This window comes from Podarcis erhardii (assembly GCF_964252035.2).
Source record: "Podarcis erhardii genome assembly, chromosome: 5".
Classification (NCBI taxonomy): domain Eukaryota; kingdom Metazoa; phylum Chordata; class Lepidosauria; order Squamata; family Lacertidae; genus Podarcis; species Podarcis erhardii.
In genome coordinates, this window is record NC_138509.1 from 90,642,272 (window position 1) to 90,662,807 (window position 20,536).

At 44.5% G+C, this 20,536-nt stretch overlaps 1 protein-coding gene across 2 annotated transcripts in view; it reads right to left on the bottom strand.

Moving 5' to 3' along the window:
- The window catches only part of GNB4 (G protein subunit beta 4), a 40,095-nt gene extending 20,187 nt beyond the window's left edge, over positions 1–19,908 (bottom strand). The window contains exon 1 of one of the 2 annotated variants that reach the window (XM_081862773.1): positions 19,565–19,908. The gene's annotated coding sequence lies outside the window, so the exon portion shown is untranslated. Of the gene's footprint in view, positions 1–12,714; positions 12,738–19,564 lie in introns of those variants that run through there. The other variant, XM_081862774.1, reaches the window with a different exon arrangement.
- Between the last annotated feature and the right edge of the window lie 628 nt (positions 19,909–20,536).

A 20,536-nucleotide genomic window follows, 5' to 3' on the forward strand; every position in this document is an offset into this window, starting at 1 on the left:
GGAAGTCCCTAACTCATTGAGGGTTTCAGAGACCCATCACCTACCCTCACCTGAGTTAGCTGGCCAGTCAAAGGCATTTCCTGGGGTGTGGTCGCTGTCACATGCTGACAGCATCCAGGAGCCACAGGTGAGAGCTGAGTGCAGAGTAGGGACCAAAGGTGGACAAACTACCCCAGAAGGAACAAGACATGCCCCCTACCAGAGGTTCTACCCTTCCACTAACAACCCAAAGTATATTGTAGAATTCAATGAAAGTGAAACTGAATTGATATGACACCTACACAGACTCTAATGATGGTTTATACTATCCAGGTTCCTCTTAACCAGGATTTGCAAAACAGCTTTGGTGTTAAGACTGGTAGTGGTGATGCAGACATAATGTTAAATGAAGAGGAGAAGGGAAATTGTGCAGAAGTGGGGAAAAGTGCAAGCCTAACCAATGAAGACATTACACCTGCAGTGGGCCAATAATTTATTCTACCAAACGAAAAGAAAAAAATCAAATTGTTCTGGGAAATGGTCTTTTCAGACTGGTTTTTCAGATGTTTTAGCAGATATAAGCAAAATATTAACATTTACAAAGGGCACTGAACTGGAAGAGACAGCTTGCCCATTTAGAATACAATACTTCAAGGAGTGCCTCTCCCCATATCAACCGACCCGGACCCTGCAATCATAATCTGAGGCCCTTCCTCGTGTACCTCCTCCTCAAAAGGTCTGGAGGGCGGCAGCACAATAACAGGTCTCTTCTACAGTAGCTCCCCATCTGTGGAATGCTCTCCTTAGGGAGGCTTTCCTGGTGCCTTCATTACATATCTTTAGATAGGCAGAAATGTTTCTCAATAACTAGGCCTTTGGTTGATTAAACATTCTATGCCTTTTCAATTGTGTTTGTGGGAGAGGGCTTATTGGTTTGTTGATTTTATTTTATTACAAGCATCCCGCCCCCCTTACCTGAGATTGACACATGGGCGACTGCGTATACAGTGGTGCCCCGCAAGACGAATGCCTCGCAAGACGGAAAACTCGCTAGACGAAAGAGTTTTCCGTTTTGGAGGTGCTTCGCAAAACAAATTTCCTACGGGCTTGCTTCGCAAGACGAAAATGTCTTGCGAGTTCCTGCGGGTTTTTTCCCCTTTCCCCCCCTTTTTCTAAGCCGCTAAGCCGCTTATCCACTTATCCGCTAAGCCGCTAAAAGCCGCTAAACCGCTAATAGCGCTAATCTGCTAAGCCGTCAATGGGCTTGCTTCGCAAGACGAAAAAACCGCTAGACGAAGAGACTCGCGGAACGGATTCTTTTCGTCTTGCGAGACACCACTGCACTTGAGGCACCAGGAAATAGGCCCCCCCAAAAAAACTTATGTGCATTTTGTTAGGGGGGGCGGAATGTAACCCCTGCCTAAGTGAGGAGTTGCCTGTATTATGCATTTTGTGTTCTCTTTTTGTATTTTTATGTTGTGAACCACCCTCTGATCTTTGGGTGAAGGGCAGTAAGCAAATCTTCATCATCATCATCATCATCATCATCGAAACTCAAGAAGACAAGTGGATGCTATGTATCTTTCTATTTCCAGGTCTGTAAGTCATCTTCAAATGAATCACGGTTAAAACATGACAAGGAAAAAGTCTTACTGGTATAAACAGCAACATGACTCAAAGTTCTCCCAAGCCAGCTGAAGATAACAATAAAGTATCTAGTCAAGAGTTTGAACCCAACAGATTTTGTCACAAACACATATTCTATCTATGGGCCGAGGGCAGACACCAAGTCTGATAAACCTTCATGGTGCTGAATCATAACCACAATGTTATTGGATGGGAAAGACGCATGATATCAAATGGTACCATGACACTGAGGATGTATAAATGTTCAGACGCAGCACTTTGCATAAAGTGGCTGCAGGAGCTTCAAACGTTTGCTCCCTTAACAGCATTTCATATAGCAAACCTGTCCAGAAATCAAGAGGAGATTCAAAAGTTGTTTGTGTTATGGCATGGAAGTCTGATATCGAAAGGAACAAAGTAAAAAAGAAATATGTCTACTTGACATGCTGAAGCCTTTACACACACCTAAAGCAGAATCTGGACCATAAAGAAGGCTGATCGCCGAAGAATTGATGCTTTTGAATTCTGGTGCTGGAGGAGACTCTTGAGAGTCCCATGGACTGCAAGAAGATCAAACCTCTCCATTCTGAAGGAAATCAGCCCTGAGTGCTCACTGGAAGGACAGATTGTGAAGCTGAGGCTCCAGTACTTTGGCCACCTCATGAGAAGAGAAGACTCCCTGGAGAAGACCCTGATGTTGGGAAAGATGGAGGGCACAAGGAGAAGGGGGCGACAGAGGACGAGATGGTTGGATAGTGTTTTCGAGGTTACCAGCATGAGTTTGACCAAACTGCGGGAGGCAGTGGAGGACAGAGGTGCCTGGCGTTCTCTGGTCCATGGGGTCACGAAGAGTCGGACACGACTAAACAACTAAACAACAACAACAACAAAAGCAGAATCCCAGACTTTATATTAGTAAACAGTCTTATGATAGGTCAGTATTGTCGCCATATTACAGCTGGAGGCTGAGATAGCAGCCTGCCTAAGGCTGACACCTTGGCCCAGGCTTCCTCAACCTCGGCCCTCCAGATGTTTTGAGACTACAATTCCCATCATCCCTGACCACTGATCCTGCTAGCTAGGGATCATGGGAGTTGTAGGCCAAAAACATCTGGAGGTTGAGGAAGCCTGCCTTAGCCAATTTAAGTCTCATGACTGTTAAAGTGAACCAAGGATTTGGCCTCCATGCCCAACAATCACATGTACATTGTGGATTATGGCTGCAAGCCCTAGACATGACTTCTAGCAAAAATAGAACTACCAACAGAACTACCAAGACTATCACGGAGTAATTCAACATGATTATTTATTTCGCACAGCACACTTGCCACTGAAGTCACACAGCAAAACTTCCATTCCTTTAAATGGGACAGAACTGCATCAAAACTTATTTATCTACTTCAAAGGCTTCATTCTTTAGGAGGGGAAAGCAATCTGCTTCCTTTCGACAATACTCTGCAGGTTGCTTTTTGTTCTGATTCTACAAGGGCCACCTCTAAGCAATATCACGTGATCGTTCAAAGTAGTATAGGAATAAAGAGTCTTGTAGTGAATTTTAGACATGAGAGAATGAAAAATGCACTTCGCTTCCACGGACTGCCAAACTAATCATCCTCCAGATACTCAAGCAATCATCTGATTGGATGTCTTGCAGGTGCTGTAGATGAAATATACAATACGTAGATAAACACCGTACAATGCTAATTTGCAATACGGTGCTACCTCTGGTTATGAACTTAATTCGTTCCAGAGGTCCATTTTTAAGCTGAAACCGTTCTTATCCTGAGGAGTGCTTTTGCTAATGGGGCTTCCCGCTGCACACGGGCCTCTGGCGCACATTTCCATTCACATCCTGGGGCAAAGTTTGCAACCAGGAGCAGCTACTTCCAGGTTAGCGGAGCTCATAACATGAAGCGTTCGTAACTAGAGGTGCCACTGTAAAGCGCAGACATGCAGTACATTTTGACTAACAACACTTCTTCTATTATGGCTTCTTCAAACAGCAATACTCATTTTTCAAGGCTCAGTTTAGTCTTAAAGTGTATGAAGTCCAAACAACTGAAAAAATAAAAAGCTCCAGAGAGATAAAACTACACTGCTGTCCTGGCCTTAGAACACTCCAACAGCAGAAACTCCAAACAAAGCAAGATTCTGTTCCATGGAAAAGCACCTAAGATCAAGCTGTTCAAATGTGTACACTCGAACGTGTACAACAACAAGCACTGCCACCATCAATTTAACTGGCACAATTCCAACTAAAATTAATCTAAGTAGACTAGGGCTTTTCTTATATTCTTATTTTCTAACAGGTCATTATAATTAACCCTCATAATATTATTGTCAAGGAGGAAAGATACATGGATTGCTTCTTTTTTTTTAGCCAAGTTCATAACAAAGACATGCTGTGAACCAGACGTTTTCTAATACACAGCTGTCTCTTGAGCCACAAAGTTACACTGAAAATGATATTGGCATATGATAACCATGCATTTTCACAAGCATACATTTTTGCAAACATACTTAATATTTGGCACCTTCGTAAGAAAATATGAGACCATATGTCACTTTAGATGCCATTCAGAAACAATTTCAACTCCTTTAAAATGAACTGGCAACAACATGTAAGCTTTTCCCCCCAGCTCTGCCAATTACATTATACAGTACCATACTAATTTAAGTAACCCATACATTGTTTCATAACATCCCTTACTGGAGACCGGTTCCAGTATTTGAATATTCATTTATCTCTTTTCTTCTCTCATTTTCAGTCCATTCCCACTGATAAATTGAGCCCTGCTGTACCATAAACTGATTGGCAGGTAGCCACGGCAGAGCTACTGTACATAAATCTTCCCAATGAACCATGATTCCAGCAAACACTAAGAGATTTTTGCACCATTCCACAATATCTAATGGAGCGCTGTGACGAGCAGATGTTCCTTTTGTTATGCCTCTTTTGAAACTAGAGGGACCCTGCAGGAGCTTGTCTGGACACAGCAGGTCTGGCAAGAGGTTGAGTGTGGCAACACCAGGCAGCAAAAGACTCAACCAACTGAAGCCAAATATGTAACATGGGCTTATGAAGTGTGAGATAGATCTGGGAAGAGGAAGGGGGAGATCACATGCAATTAAAAACAACCTGTAACGAGAAAATATGTACCTTCACCGCAGAAAATCTTCGCCAACTCAACTGATTTAAGCTGAATCAGTTTAAAGGAGTGGAAGTTTAGACAAGCATAATTAGGACTATGGCCAATTCCCGTTTCATTCATTAAACCCCATTTCAAAGCAACCATATTAAGGCAACTCTCAGTGATCATGTGATTCCTACAATGTTCCATCAGAAAACACCAGAACATGTGGCTTCTTAAGGCATGGTTATTATTTTTTATGTAGAACCTTATATAAAGCAACAGTACAAGAAGAGCCTACAAGGAGGGGACTGGTACAGGAGCTGAAATTGTCTAATTTCAAGGCAAAGGGCAGAGGAGCCCCTTGGTTTTTTTGGTTTTGTTTTGTTTTTTAAATGTATTTTTATTAAAGATTTTCTTGATTTACAAAGGTATGTGCAATGTAGAGGAGCCCCTTGTTGATTTCAGCAGCAAGCCCTGTTAAAGAAACCAACAACAGACTCCTCCAGACTTTGCATTGAGATTAGTCTACCTCTTCGCTAATTGTCCTCTTTTAAAGTTGAGCACTAAGTTAGGACACCGTAATCGTGGAGGGCAGGGAGACGAAAGAGGTCAGAGCTGTGTTGCTTATTACAGGCAGTAACTATTCAGTAGACGCCTCTGACAATTGTGCAGCCTTGTTATAGCACTAAAAGTGCATTTTGCTAGCAGCAATATTATAGTTCTGGAAAAACAGTGGGATAACCCTGAAACTAAAGTGCTTATCTGAAAGACTTGCTGTGTAGTCTAGAAATGTTAAGGCATGTCCACAAAAAGATTTAAAAAAATAGTTACTAATCATGTCTCCCATGCAACAAAAAAGTCAAAATAAAACAAGCCAATCAGTAGTATACAAAGGTCATAGGAAAAGAAGGAAACCCTATCATTCTCACAAACAATGCAAAATAAGGACTACATCCAAGGACTACATCTCCATATTTCAATAACAATAAAAAAAGGAAATCTCACAACCTGCAGCTGGTAAGTTACTATGTTTTAGAATTTAGACAGTGGCACCTTTCTCCTCCATAAGGGGACGCGGGTGGCGCTGTGGTCTAAATCACTGAGCCTCTTCGGCTTGCCAATCAGAAGGCCAGCAGTTCAAATCTGTGCGACGGGGTGAGCTCCTGTTGCTCTGTTTCATCCTCTGCCAACCTAGCAGTTCGAAAGCATACCAGTGCAAGTAGATAAATAGGTATCGCTGAACTCTGGAACTCATCACGGTTCTCCATGCACCAGTAGCAATTTGTCATGCTGGCCACATGACCCAGAAAGCTGTCTGTGGACCAACACCGGCTCCCTTGTCCTGGAAAGCAAGATGAGCACCATACCCCATAGTCACCTTTGGCTGGACTTAATCATCCAGGGGTCCTTTACCTTTAACCCCTCCTCCATAATCTGATGGGGGAAAGAAGTCTCAGTTCACAAACTGCACACTCCCTTAAAGCTATCAACAATAGCATATCATGGACAAAGGGTCCCAAATCAATGAACTTGGGATTAGGTAGAAAGCACCAGATACCATGCACCATCATCCCACTGAGTGTCTAGATAACTACAAATCCTCTGCGTAAGCAAGGCTCATCCTACCTGTTCTCACTGGCAAGATGTGTTAGCTTAAAGTCAAGATAACTCACATCCACCACTCTCCTTAAAACATGTGCTATTCTGTTCTGAGTCAATATGGTTCCCATTCCCCTACCTATCCCCCCGTTCTGGACCGTTCTTCACTTCCCAGTTCCTGCTCCTGTATTCCTTGGATAGGCAGCTATTATCCTCAGCTTCACTCAACCCTATCTTTAGATCTCCCTTGAGTCGTCTCAACCCACTATGACTATTTTACTCTTTCCTCCTCCTAGTTTTCCATGACTATGTCCTTGTCCTTTTCTTCTGGCTGTCGTCCCAGGACTCATCAATACACCCCTCAGTTGCAAAGCATGTTTTCCACTAAGGTCCTGGTCCTATAAAGAGAAAGAGGTTTATCCCTAAACAGGGGGGATTCCCACTAAGATATACGCAGAAAAAATAAAATACAGGTAGTTTCATCTAAGAGAAATGAGTCCTTATTTGTACAGTATATGGTACTCCCAGATCACTCACTGTATCAAGGAGGACTCCTTAGATAAGGTATCTTAAGCCTTTTCAGATCCAGGACACACTTTTAACCAAAAAATGAATTTGGGGACCCATTTCTCAATCTTTTACAACGTATTTGCATGGTGGTTGTGCTTCTGTTGGACCCACCTGCGATCAGACCATGACCCATTAGCTGGTTCCAAGCCACCAGTTGAAGAACGGCGTCTTAGATGAAATTACCTGTATTTAAGGCCTTCTGGTGGGTTCTCCCAAAATTCTGAATGGAACAGTTGGTTACCTGGAACACCAGATGATGGTGGCTGTTGCAGTGCATGGCTGCATGTCTATAATGTTGAGGTTTCTGCCTTTTTGTGTGTCTTGTTTGTGACACTCAGTTGTCCTTTTTTATTCCTGCTTTAATTTGCAGGATGAATTTAAAATGTTTTGCTAGCTACCCTTATAGAACTAATAGATCCACATTTTAACTTAAAAAAAAGTTGAAGTCAAGCAGACATGTGTCCTGATTAATGCCTACACACAGAGAGAGAAACACCCTGGGGCAAATAAGCTAAGCCAAGTTTCCTTAAGGAAGGGCAATATTAGTAAATATTTTGTATCAACATTTACTGATAAACAACAATCTGTAGCTTCAGAAAGCCTTCACAGAAACATTGCTCTGCTGTGACTCACCATGGATGCGACACATGTTAGCAAGTCTGGGATTGTTGTTCTCTGCATGTACCATCAGTTCAGCATTACAAATATATATGCAGTCCAAGCTTTAAAATGCAAACCTGTGTCTGCATATTTAACCACTTGGTCATTTCTAACCCCCAAACAAAAAATTTTCAGTAAGCCATGACAGCACTAAGCATCAAACATACAGGATGCTAAAACCATGAGTAAATCACTGAGAAATCATGGAACCGATTGCCCTTGCCTTACCACAAGGTAAAAGTGCAATGTCTTTAAAATGGCACTCATGTCACAAATCCCACATATCTTAAAATATTAGCTTAGAAAACAACTAAATATACGAAGCAGAACTTTGCTCCAAATCAAGATATCTTATCACCCTTAGTTTTTACATACAAATAGATGGAAATAAATGGAAACTTCTTCAAAGGCTTTAGCCACATGATCAAAATTCCAGAAAAGGGACAGGCACAGTGGGGAATCTACTTTGCATGGCTCAACAGGTATAGCTACTAACAATTATAATTTTGCTAAATGCTTCATTTAGACTAAAATCTATACTATTGGCAACTCCCCACATAATCTCAATTTTCAAAGTGCTCCAGGTCACTAAGGTCAACTTCACACATGCTGCACTGAGATAATTCCCATGATCAGGGAAAATATGTGTGTTTGGGATCCATATGAAGACTCACTGCTGGGTGTAAGATTGAGAAGTGGCTACTTGCAGTTTCAATACTTTCAGTTTCTGAGCACCTACTGATCTCACACATGCGCGCATCATTGCAAGCCAAGATTCACATTAAGGTTCCAATGTGATATGCGGACAGTATTGCTCATCATCAGTGATGTCAGGGGTTTCTATTCAATAGGTTCAACATTTAGTCAGCCACATTCCAAGTAACACTCTGAATTCCTGTAAGACATTGTCCCAGCCTCTCTCTGTCTTTCTCTATATAACACATACAGGAATGCACCCAGACACACAAATGTACCCTAGGATAAGTGAAATTTCAGCAAAGTGAAATTAATGGGGCTTTGATTCCACAGTGGGGAATAAAGATAAACCTCTAACAAATACCCAACAAGGGTAGCGCTAGATTTATTCTAGTTCTGCTCCCCTTGGCTAGGTCAGTGTTAGAGAAGGATTCTTACTGCCAATCTGGTGGCTACACTAAATCCAGTGCTTTGCATAATTACCAACAAGCTACAGTTTCCCATTTCTTAAGTCCAACGGAACATGTGAAGAAATCCAGATATACGTATGCAAGGCCAACATTTTCAAGCCCTGACTACTGTTGTTCTCAGAACCTGGTGCAGAACAGCTTCCTCTCTTCGAATGGTTGACAGGTAGCCACTGTAGACTACTCTTACAGGCGAAACTAACAAAGTTACAACATGATAATAAAAAAAAATGCTACGGCCATCAGAGGTCAGATAAATTTGTTTAGAATAGGGGAAGTGGATCCAGGCTGTTGGCCTTTTCTCCTCCTCAGTATATTCTGAACTACAAGTAGGATGGTTCTGTACTTAGTTTTATCCTCATGTTCTTAACTATCAAGTTTTACATAAGAGTCACCAAATCTGGGCAAAACTGACCCTTTATTTTCTGCCCAGCTGATCAGTGCAATATATATCACTCACAACTAGTATTATCAGATGATGATTATTATTTCTTTTTAAAATTTCTATACTGCCCTTCATCTGGTTATCAGAATGCATGCATGTAAAGAGACAATTTAATTCACACCAAGTTCATGAGCTTAAATGTGAGCGACTTTTCCTATGGCAGGAATGGTTAACCATTTCCCAACAGTTACTCCTTTTCAAACTGTGACACCAACCATGCAGCATGGATAGCTAAACTGATGCCAAAAGTGATCTAAGCAGTAAGGTTTTGTGGCAGTCCAGGAAAGCATCAAGAGACTGTGGGCCGTACTGCACTATAATGGATTCCTGCTTGCCTCTCCTGAATTGCCAGCTCACTAAACTAGAGGAAATAAACTACCCCTAGCAAAGGGAAAACACACCCATTCAGTACCGGGGTGATGGAGGTGGGAGTAAGGAAAGGAATCATACGTAGTTTCATTCATGCATGGACCATCGACCGTAATATTATGCACCAGGCACACTTAAGGAAAGTACTGGCTTCCCAAAGAAATTAGCTACTACAACACTGAAATTTCAAAACCGATGTAAACACTAGAAATTTTGTACTATTTGTACTATTGCCCTATATGATGGCTTTGGATGATTTATAAAACCATGTGTTAATCGTAACTCATCATTTGCTACCCAGCATATACTCTTAAATCTATTAAGCACAATACCAAGCCATTACTAAATGTGTATACTAATTTCCCTCCTAACCCACCAGAGATCATGGGATTTTGTGAGACACCATATCCAGGATTTGATATGTCAACACCCCATGCCTATCCATTCCTCATGCTGAGTAACATCCTTTATGCCATCAGCCAGTTTTACCGCAAGTAAAAGGCAGCTTGCAATTGCCAACAATTACACCTCTTTATTATTTTTGTATTTATTAGTCTTTTCCACACACCCCAAAAATGAATCCCAAAGTAGCATATAAAAATTAATAGTAAAAACAAGTTTAAAACAAGCAAAAATACAGATGTAACATATACAGTGGTAACTTGGTTCTGGAACTTAATCTGTTCCGAGAGTCTGTTCGGCTCCCAAAACCGTTTGAAAATTAAGGCGTGAGTTCCAATTAGCTGCAGGAGCTTCTTGCACTCAATTAAGAGCCACGTCGGACGTTTGGCTTCCGAAAAACCTTCGTAAACTGGAAGACTCACTTCCGGGTTTGCAGCGTTTGGAAGACCATTTGTTCGGGAGCCAAGCCATTAGGAGTACCAAGGTACCACTGTATATAAAAAAATGATCCAATTTAACCTTTGCATCACAGATAGTGAGGGTGCCAGACACGCCTCCCTGGGGACAACATTCTATAAATGGGGAGCCACCACTGTGAAGGCCTGTTCTTGTGTTGCCACCCTTCTACCTCAGTCAGAGAGGACACAGGGAGAAGGGCCTCTGATGAAGAGCATAGGGTCCGGGTTGGTTCACATGACCTGACTTTCGACACCTTTTCTGCCTAGTAATCAGATGTCCTGTTTTGCAAAACTTTACACACCACCATCAACATATAAAACAAGTATTGTGAGAGATGTGTATTATCCCTCTCTCTTTTGCCTACACCTACTAATCTCAGGGTTGTGCGTTTGAGCCCCACATCAGGCAAAAGATTCCTGTATTGCAGGGGGTTGAACTACCGTAGATGTCCCTTGTGCTCCCCTCCAACTCTACAATTCTATGATACTTTTACTCTATTAAAAAAAAAGATCAGAGGTGAAAATTGCTTTTCTGCCTCCCACTAACATATGATGTACTTTTAATACACAAGTGTCTCATGCAACGGGCTTCCCTGCTTTTTGCAGTGACATGAGAAAACCAGAAGTTTTGACCAAGATAATCCCACTAGCCTTTTTAACATCAACTCTTCCACTCTCTTCTTCCCCATCTATCATCCAAGGATGCATGCTTAAAATCCTTTAGCTATCTTCTGAAACCCACTCTATCCACAGGTAACAAGTCTATAAACACTGGAAGAGAACATGGGAATCAAAAGACAGCAGTTATCCCAGATAGAATCTGAGCACAATCCTGTAGATGAGGCATGAAAGTGGTTAAAGAATAGTAAAGCAGGTTATTTTATTTTTTATTTTTTAACTCATCCTTTCCATATACACCCACACATGATTATGAATAAAATGAAGGTTCTAACCCATTCTTTAAATAAATAATAAATTGCTCACTCTGCTCACAAAAGTTGATAAGGCATCCAACAAAGGAATAAAAACAAAATGCTCTCAAAGAACACAATGTCTCAAAGCTGTATCAATGACGTGATATTTTAGTAGAAGTTGTCTTATAGCAACCAACAGCATAAGGCCAGCCAACAACCATTCCAGGACCACCGGGACAAGAGAGTCGCTCTCAGACCAACTACATCATACAAAGATAACTATAGGAGTGAATCCAGACCATTTGGAAGGCAGAATAGGCTCTTGCTTGGCACCAACATCCTAACCTTAACGTATGTTTTACTCAGATGTAAACCCCGCTGCATTCAATGAGGCTTACTAAGCATTTACACCCCGCCCCTTACACCTCACAACCACTCCATAAGGTAAGGTTAAAGCAAGAGCGACAAGCCAGTTTCGCCATTGAATAACAACCTGAACTGCTCCAAGGCAAACTAGCCACTAATATTTCCACACGGGCACTTCAATGCTGCAGAGCCCAGGTTCCAGAGGACTGAATGGGTTCGACTTCTGAGCAAACATGCACAGGGCGGGGCTGTAAGGCATGGAATGTGTGCAAACTAGAGGGAAAGGACTGGGAAGCTGTAAAAAAAAAAATGGAACAGCTCAGCTGGTAGAGCATGAGATCTCAGGGTTGTGGGTTCGAGCCCCACGATGAGCAGAAGATTCCTGCCTCGAAGGGGGTTGGACTAGGTCAGGCTTTCTCAACCTCAGCCCTCCAGATGTTTTTGGCCTACAAGTCCCACGATCCCTAGCTAGAAGGCGAGTGGTCAGGGATGATGGGAGTTGTAGTCTCAAAACATCTGGAGGGCCGAGGTTGAGGAAGCCTGGACTAGATCAGTGTTTCCCAACCTTGTGCCTCCAGCTGTTTTTGGACTACAATTCCCATCATCCCTTGCCACTGGTCTTGCTAGTCAGGGATGATGGGAGTTGTAGTTCAAAAACAGCTGGAGGCACAAGGTTGGGAAACACTGGACTAGATGACCCTCACAAGTCTATGAGCCCGTGTGGCCCTCCAGGCATTGCTGGGCGGCCCCAGGGGCTGATGGGAGTTGTAGTCCATCAGTACCTGGAGGGCAGGTAACACAGGTTTCCCAATGCCCACCCCTACCAGCCCTCAAGTATCCAGGGGGCTCTTTCTCCCCACAGCTTCTCCCATAGCGGGGGGGGGTCTTCTTCCTTCTCCCCCTACCCACCTCCAGCCCCAGACGCCAATCACTGAAAAGGGCGGGAAAGAGGAGCGCGCGGGGGGGGGGGTCTCGCCCTCACAGAGAAAACCCCGAAGCCGCGGAGGCAGACGGCCGCCGCACACCCACCTTCTTCTTTCCCCCCCACCCCGAGCCGGCGGAAGGAGACGACGAAGGGACAAGAGAGCCGGTCCGAACGCCGAAAGCTTGAGCGGGACCGAGCTGCGAGAGAAGGGGCGTGGCCAACGCGCTCCCGTCAGCCGCTCGCTCTTCCCCGGCCCCTTCGGACGGCGGAGCAGCCAATCAGGGCGCCGCCCGCGGCTATAAGTTTTCCAGGAGGCCACGCCCCGTTTCCTCCCTCCCCTCGCCCGCTTTTTTTCCCTTCCCCAATGTCTCGTCACGGCGATGCCCCTGTGGTAACCGCCCAAGTTTCCTTGTTCCGTTATCGGGAGGGCTTCCCTTCCTCCAACACCACCACCCCCGTCACAGTTCTAAATGGACCAGCCCACACGCTGGCTTGAGCGGGGCAAGGAAGGGGAAAGGAGCGGGCAACTTCGGGGAAGAGGGGTGCGCCCTCTCCCTGCTGCGAGCCCAGCTAACTCACACCCTCACATACGCGACTGTGGAGGTTTTTTGTTAACTAGGGAGTCTGCCTCATTCACCTCCCCGGGGCTTGCTTCTGAGTAAACACGCAACAGTTGAAGCGTGTTTTTTTAAAAAAAATGTATTGCGTCCAACAACCCTGTGAGGTAGGGCTGCGTTTAGCTGTAAGCCGCCTGGAGCCCTCAGCAGTGGGAAAGGCGTGCTATAGTAACAACAACAACAGAACAAAATAAAAAAAATCCTTCCAGTAGCACCTTAAAGACCAACTAAGTTAGTTCTAGGTATGAGCTTTAGTGTGCATGCACACAGTATCTGAAGAAGTGTGCATGCACACGAAAGCTCATACCTAGAACTAACTTAGTTGGTCTTTAAGGTGCTACTGGAAGGAATTTTTTTATTTTGTTTTGACAGTACACCATCTGTTTGCTGCGTTTTCCAGCCCAACCTAAAAGCACACCATATGCACGATTTGCAAGTACTGTAGGGTGAATAAAAAAAGCCCGGCTGGATCAGACCGAAGCAAAGGTCTTTTTTGTCCGGTTCCCCCATTGTGGCTGACTCATAGCTGTCAACCTTCCCTTTTTTTGCAGGAAATTCCCTTATTCCAGCGCTGTTTCCCGCTGCTATCCCAGATTGTTAGATATCCCGTAGACTGTCTCCGGGACAGGTGAGGCTGCTGATCCCTTATTTTTGAGGCTGCTGATCCCTTATTTTCAAATCTGAAAGTTGATAGCTATGGGCTGACTAGATGCCCACAAGCTGGGCAGGATGGCAGGGCCAGCCCAGCCATTAGGCAAAGTGAGGTTAGCACCTCAGGCAGTGGGATCTACGGGGACAGCAGATCCCAGTGTAGATCTTTACGTTTCTGAGCACAATTCAAAGTGTTGGTGCTGACCTTTAAAGCTCTAAACAGCCTCGGTCCAGTATATCTGAAGGAGCGTCTTCACCCCCATCGTTCTACCCAGACACTGAGGTCCAGCACTGAGGGCCTTCTGGCGGTTCCCTCACTGCGAGAAGCCAAGTTACAGGGAACCAGGCAGAGGGCCTTTTTGGTAGTGGCACCCGCCCTGTGGAACGCCCTCCCACCAGATGTCAAAGAGAAAAACTACTACCAGACTTTTAGAAGACATCTGAAGGCAGCTCTGTTTAGGGAAGCTTTTAATGTTTAATAGACTATTGTATTTTAATATTTTGTTGGCAGCCGCCCTGAGTGGCGGGGTATAAATAATAAATAATAATAATTTCTCCCCTTGTTCCCGATGTAAATCTTCATTCACCCCTTCTTCCCTTGCAGGGGATGGGCGACATTTTGTGGTTCGCCTCAGAGGCTAAAATGTCCTGGGCTAGCCCCACAGGATGGAAATGGCCCTTTCCTGTGACTGCTTCCCTCCTTCCCACAATCGATACAGAGCTACGCAGCTTCAGAATTTGATTCTATGCCTCCTTCCTTATGGGAGAGTAAGTGTCACTTTAGTCACTGGGTCTTACTTCTGAGAACAGCCACATCATTTGCAACACAATCCTATATGTTCAATGGGGATTCCTCCCAATGCACAGGTTTGCAGCCTTGGTAGATAAAACACTTCGATTGATGTGCTCTTGACCTCCCCCCATGGGCGTAGCCAAGACTTTTGTTAGGGGGGCAGAACCAACATGATTGCTCAGTTAAGTATTCCTATTGTTTGACTTGATCTGGAGGGGCAGCTGTCCCTCCCTGCCCCCCCCTTGACTACACCCATGCCTCCCGCCCCCCATTTATCTGGCAGCATATACAGTTTTAAATATAGGTACAAAAATAATTGCTATCAGAGAAAAGGCATTCCCTCCCCATGTGGGAGAGAAATAGAAAGGCATCTGTTAAGATGTCTGCCAAGGTCCATTCATCTCTCAATAAATATTTCCTGGATACCTTACAGAAAAAAAAATTTAAAAGACAGCATACTAATTAAAACCAACAAGAAGACAGAGAGAGAGAGAGAGAGAGAGAGAGAGAGAGAGAGAGAGAGAGAGAAACTTCATTACAACAGAGTCAGCATAAAACAATATACAGCCCAGACTTAAAGGTAAAGGGACCCCTGAACATTAGGTCCACTCATGACCGACTCTGGGGTTGCGGCGCTCATCTCGCTTTACTGGCCGAGGGAGACGGTGTATAGCTTCCGGGTCATGTGGCCAGCATGACTAATCCGCTTCTGGCGAACCAGAGCAGCGCATGGAAACGCCATTTGCCTTCCCACCGGAGTGGTACCTATTTATCTACTTGCACTTTGACGTGCTTTCGAACTGCTAGGTTGGCAGGAGCAGGGACCAAGCAACGGGAGCTCACCCCGTTGTGGGGATTCAAACCACCAACCTTCTGATCAGCAAGTCCTAGGCTCTGTGGTTTAACCAACAGCGCCACCCATGTCCCACAGCCCAGACTTAAAGGGCAATAAAAAAAAGCCCAAGTGAATAAAAATATCTTCATCTGGCACCAAAAAGTCTGTAAAGAAAGCACCAGGCAAGCCTCTCTGGGGAGACTATTCCATAGTCCAGGTGCCACTACTGAAAAGGCCCCGTCTGTAATGGCCACTCAGTGTGCTTCTTTTCCTTTAGAACCTTTTAAATATGCAAAGATACTTTGTTTCATACATTTTGTCAACTAAAACTTACACAATCAACTGAGATTTATTTCTCTATGTTCCCCCATACCCAGTAGTAAGGTTGTAAACTCTTATTTGGGAATAAGCCACATTAAATTTAATAGGTTTTACAACTTATGAGTAGGTACAAGTACCGATATTTATTTCAGTACCTATGAAGCTGCTTTACAGAGATTAACCCTCCCTAGCACTCAACATACTAAAAAATTATTCAAAATTATTCAATTATTCAAAATGTAAGTTATAAACCATAAAACCACCATATACAAAACATCTAAAAATATTTTTTCTTGTAAGCAAACATACATAGCGCTGGACTCCCCTGTACTTGAAGTAAGCCTTCCTGAAATGAAATGGGTCTTACTTCTAAGTAAGCAAAACTAGGATTGGGTTCTATACGGCATTTGAGCCGCATGTAAAATGTGGTCTTTGCATTGTGGATCTCTGAGTGCAGACGTGTTCAGAGAAGCCTACACATGTACAACACTGTGCACATAGTTTCCGCACGATATGCACAGAGGTGTACCAATGGGTATCCCCCTTTGCGGAGATCTGCACTCAGTGCGTAGAGGCAGAGACTAGGGATGACGCAATGTCCAACATGGAGGATGGAGCCAGTAAGCGCAGCAGTAAGCATATGCCCTAAGCCTGGAGCTACACATTAACAGGGTTGTAAGAGCATGCTGACGTTGAGTTATGCAGAGCCCTCACTGGCCAGGCAGAAAGTCAGCTACAATCAACTACAGAGAAAACAATTCTTTAATCAAAAATCATTACCCAGCACATGTTTGCATGGGGGAAGGTTCCACTCTATTCAAGGGAATGCAGTCCCAGAAAGCACACATATAGCTGACAAGTTGTGTGTGTGTGTTTTCCAAATAATGGCTAGTGTTGGGAAAGACTTGAGAAACCCAGCTTCAAATCCACACCAAAACATTATTTATCCTCCTCTAAAGGGTTGTTGTGAGCATAAAGAGAGGGTTCATGGATCAAATGCACTGCCCTAAGCTCCTTAAAGGAAGAGCAGAATGAATGTAATATATAATAATTATGTAATGGAAATAATAGAATAGCTAATAGAAGGTTAAATCACCAGAACTTCAAAGTAGTGTTAAAAAAAATGTGCCGGGTAAATCACAGCTAGGAGGAGGATTTTTATCAGGACTATAGCACATAAACTGCAAACTGCAATCCCACTCCTGATTCCCACCACCACCCCACAAAAAGCCACTATTTACACATTTGTAAAGATGAAAGCAGTTGCAAGTGCCGCATTTTAACAGCACATGCAGTTTAGTCCCAATGCATGCAATATGTGAACATGGAGAATGTTCATCCAAAGCACAGGGTTGCGTTTTCTATGGGAACTTTATAAGAGAAAGAAAAGATGAGGAGGAAGATTTACAAAATGTTTTTAAAGGGCTTCATGAGTGCTCCCACCATTCAGATTTGCAGCAGGGAATTACTCAGCTTCTAACAAAATAACAGAGCGAATAAATTTCTTCTTGCTAGAAAAAAAAAAGGAGGCATTATTATCTCCTGAGACAAGCAGGTTAACCCCCTATGTGAAATGTGTTTTGATGTCCCACAACAACTGCCTAACAACACAAGAATTGCCTCCTAAGGCCTTGATCCCGTGTTCAAAGAAGCCCACACATGTTCAACACTATGCACATACGCTATATATGGCACAGCAACAAATCCAGCAGAAGATGTCCCCTCGCCTTTCCTATGCCTGTACAGTGCAAAAGACCGCGCAACATTTTTCTTTTTTTACAGGAAATTTTCCAATAGAGAATTTAATAATTCCACCTCGCTTGCATTCTGTACTCACAGGAACCAATATGGTGGAAACTGTTTTTATCATGCTAGGAGTGACATGAGGTACTCATACAGCAGGGCACCTCTGCTGCAATGTACCTAGTTTGGTTGTAGTTTGGAGAACGGCACCATATTGTCTACGCATATCTCTGCATTTATTTATTTATTTATTTAGGTCTCCAGCATCTACAGGCAACAAGTCCCGTCTTCTTGCTAGACGCAGTGTGCAAACTTCATCCCTCATCTTTGAAGGCTACGCACCGACATTTAAATTAAAACACACCAAGAACATTTTCGTACCTGTGCTGGGTTTTTTAAACTCTTGCAGCAGGGAATGGGGGAAATCTACAGCAAAAGAGGATTTCCAGGTATAATTTTCACTGGAAACTAGAACAGGGTTCTCAGCCCCATCCATGCCAATAAATCGAAGAGATGCAACATCAGCTTACCTGAGACAAAATGCCCCAATTCTAAAGCATCACTTTGAACTAAGCCCCTTTCCCACGTAAGTACTCGCTTCCCACACAGTGGTCACAATCCACAGCCTTGCAGTGCATTCTAGCACCGCCACATCCATTGCACCTACCAAAGAGATTGCTGGCTCTGGTGGTGCCTATCAGAGATAGGAGGAGGAAAGAGGGTCCACATAACAGGGTGGCCACCCACTTGCAGACCTGACCCAGCCAAGATACTTGTTTGCAACAGCCCTTACGTGCGGCACCCGTTGGCGCATGAAGACCACATCCAGCAAAGGTAACCGGTTGCCTTGAAGAAACCTACAAAGATTGCCTTTTGCAAGGGTTTGGGTTCTTCAACGTTTAAAGATACAAGCGTAACGGGGTTTGAGATATGGGCATTGCTGCACAACAGCCTAGTTCACCAGAGGCATAAAACGGACTGAAAAAAGTAGTGTATTTATCAACGCAACATTAGCAAGACACAGCGGAGGATACGTCAAAGGGTCAAAATGAACAGTGGCATTAATGGTCATTATTACTATTATTTCTTGAACGCCTTTTGCCAGCTGAAAAGCTAAACCTAACAATTTCCTGGAGAATCAGGGCATGGATTCTAACCACTTGTTGTAGCAGGACGCACCAGCACACACAGTGGCAAAAGGGAGGCAATAAGCTCGTGTGAATGAATGAGCCGCCTACGGTATTGTTGTTGTTGTCGTTACAATGAGACATGCAAATTTGGTTTGTAAATTTAAAGCCCCCTCCCCATTTTTAACCAGGAAATAATATCGTGGGGGGGGGCAGTGAGAAGACACCAACAACATACAGTCTGGCCACAACCATTCATTGCGGCAGTGTGCCACTGTCACGCCCACATTTGTCTTCTGATCCGCCCCTGGGATTTCCGCGAAACCCGGGAGGTTGCAGAGAAAGTCCCGGGGTGGGAGGGAAATCATGGCTATCTGGGTGTGCCTTTAAAAAGCCGCCGCCACCTCCTTGAGTAACGAAGGCGCCTTTTTTTGCGCATTTGCAGTCAAAGAAGCCGCGCATCGCATGCATGCACGCACGCTAACAAAAAGCAAAACGCGGGCTGGATCGATATTCGCATTATTAATGCAGGGGGTTCCCCGTGGGGTGGGGTGGGGGGGAAACACGACACACACGGAATTGTCTTTCTTTACAAATGGGCGTCGCCACACTTTTTTGCAGCAGCAGCCTAAGCAATGCCTGAGCCTTTTGTTAGCTAGGGAACGGATGCGAATAGCCGCTTGCCCCCTTAATCCGGAGTGAATCCGGACTTCGGTTCCCCAGCCCCCGACTCCCGATGCAATGCACGCGATTCTTTCCAGCGACCCTGAGCAGCCGCTTTTTGCAGCCAGACAGCCGCTGCGATCGAGCGCGGTTCCAGCACCAATCAATCAATCAATCCAATTATCGACAAGGGGATCTACTCACAAGACTTGGCGAATTTCCCTCCCTGTGCGTCGCCGTCTGCGCCTCTGCTGCGTTTTTTCCTCCTTCTTTTCTGCTTCTTTTGTTTTCCCGCTTTCCCTTTTCTTTTCCGTTTAAGGCTCCACTCTGAATGTCACAAAATAAATGCGTCCATTGTGCATTGCAACCACCCTGAAGCCTCGCTTGAACTGGAGCGGTTCCTCTCCCACTTCCCCCTTTCCTCGTGTGCTCATCCAACGTGATGGACAGTTGCTATGGTTTCGCATCTCTGACGTCAACGACATTAAAGAGAAAGAGCTTTCCTTTGCTGCCTGGGATAACTCCCACCAAGGAGCACACACAAAAAAAGAGACAGACAGAAAGAGGATTTCTTGTGCAGTCGAGCCTGGCAGGGCGTAGTCGAGGCACCTCCCATTTCTTCCCACTGAGGCAGCTACCACTCAGTAATTACTGCAGAGATATTAGGATTATTAAGCCTTGCCAGGGATGCTGGCATACTGGGCTGGCACTACTATTAGGCAGACTGAGGCAGCCGGCTCAGGCGGCAAGGTGCTGGGGGGCAGGCGGCAAAGTGGTGGGTGATGTCGGCCAGCCCTGTGCCCCATAAGTCAGCCCGCCACCCTCTAGGGGCGGGGGTCGGTGTGGGGCAGCGTCTCAACACCCATAGTGAACTTAAGAGTCAACAGAAAGTCTGGTCAGCTTCTGAGTGTGGAAAGGTTGTTGGAGGCAGGGAAAATGCCTTGGACGCACAAATATTAACATGTACTTAATGCAATAAAGTTTGTTTCTCAATATACATAGTATTGTGTTCAGAAGTGGTTCTGTCTTAAAGGTAAAGGGACCCCTGACCATTAGGTCCAGTCGCGGACGACTCTGTGGTTGCGCACTCATCTCGCTCTATAGGCCGAGGGAGCCTGCGTTTGTCTGCAGACAGCTTCCGGGTCATGTGGCTAGCATGACTAAGTCACTTCTGGC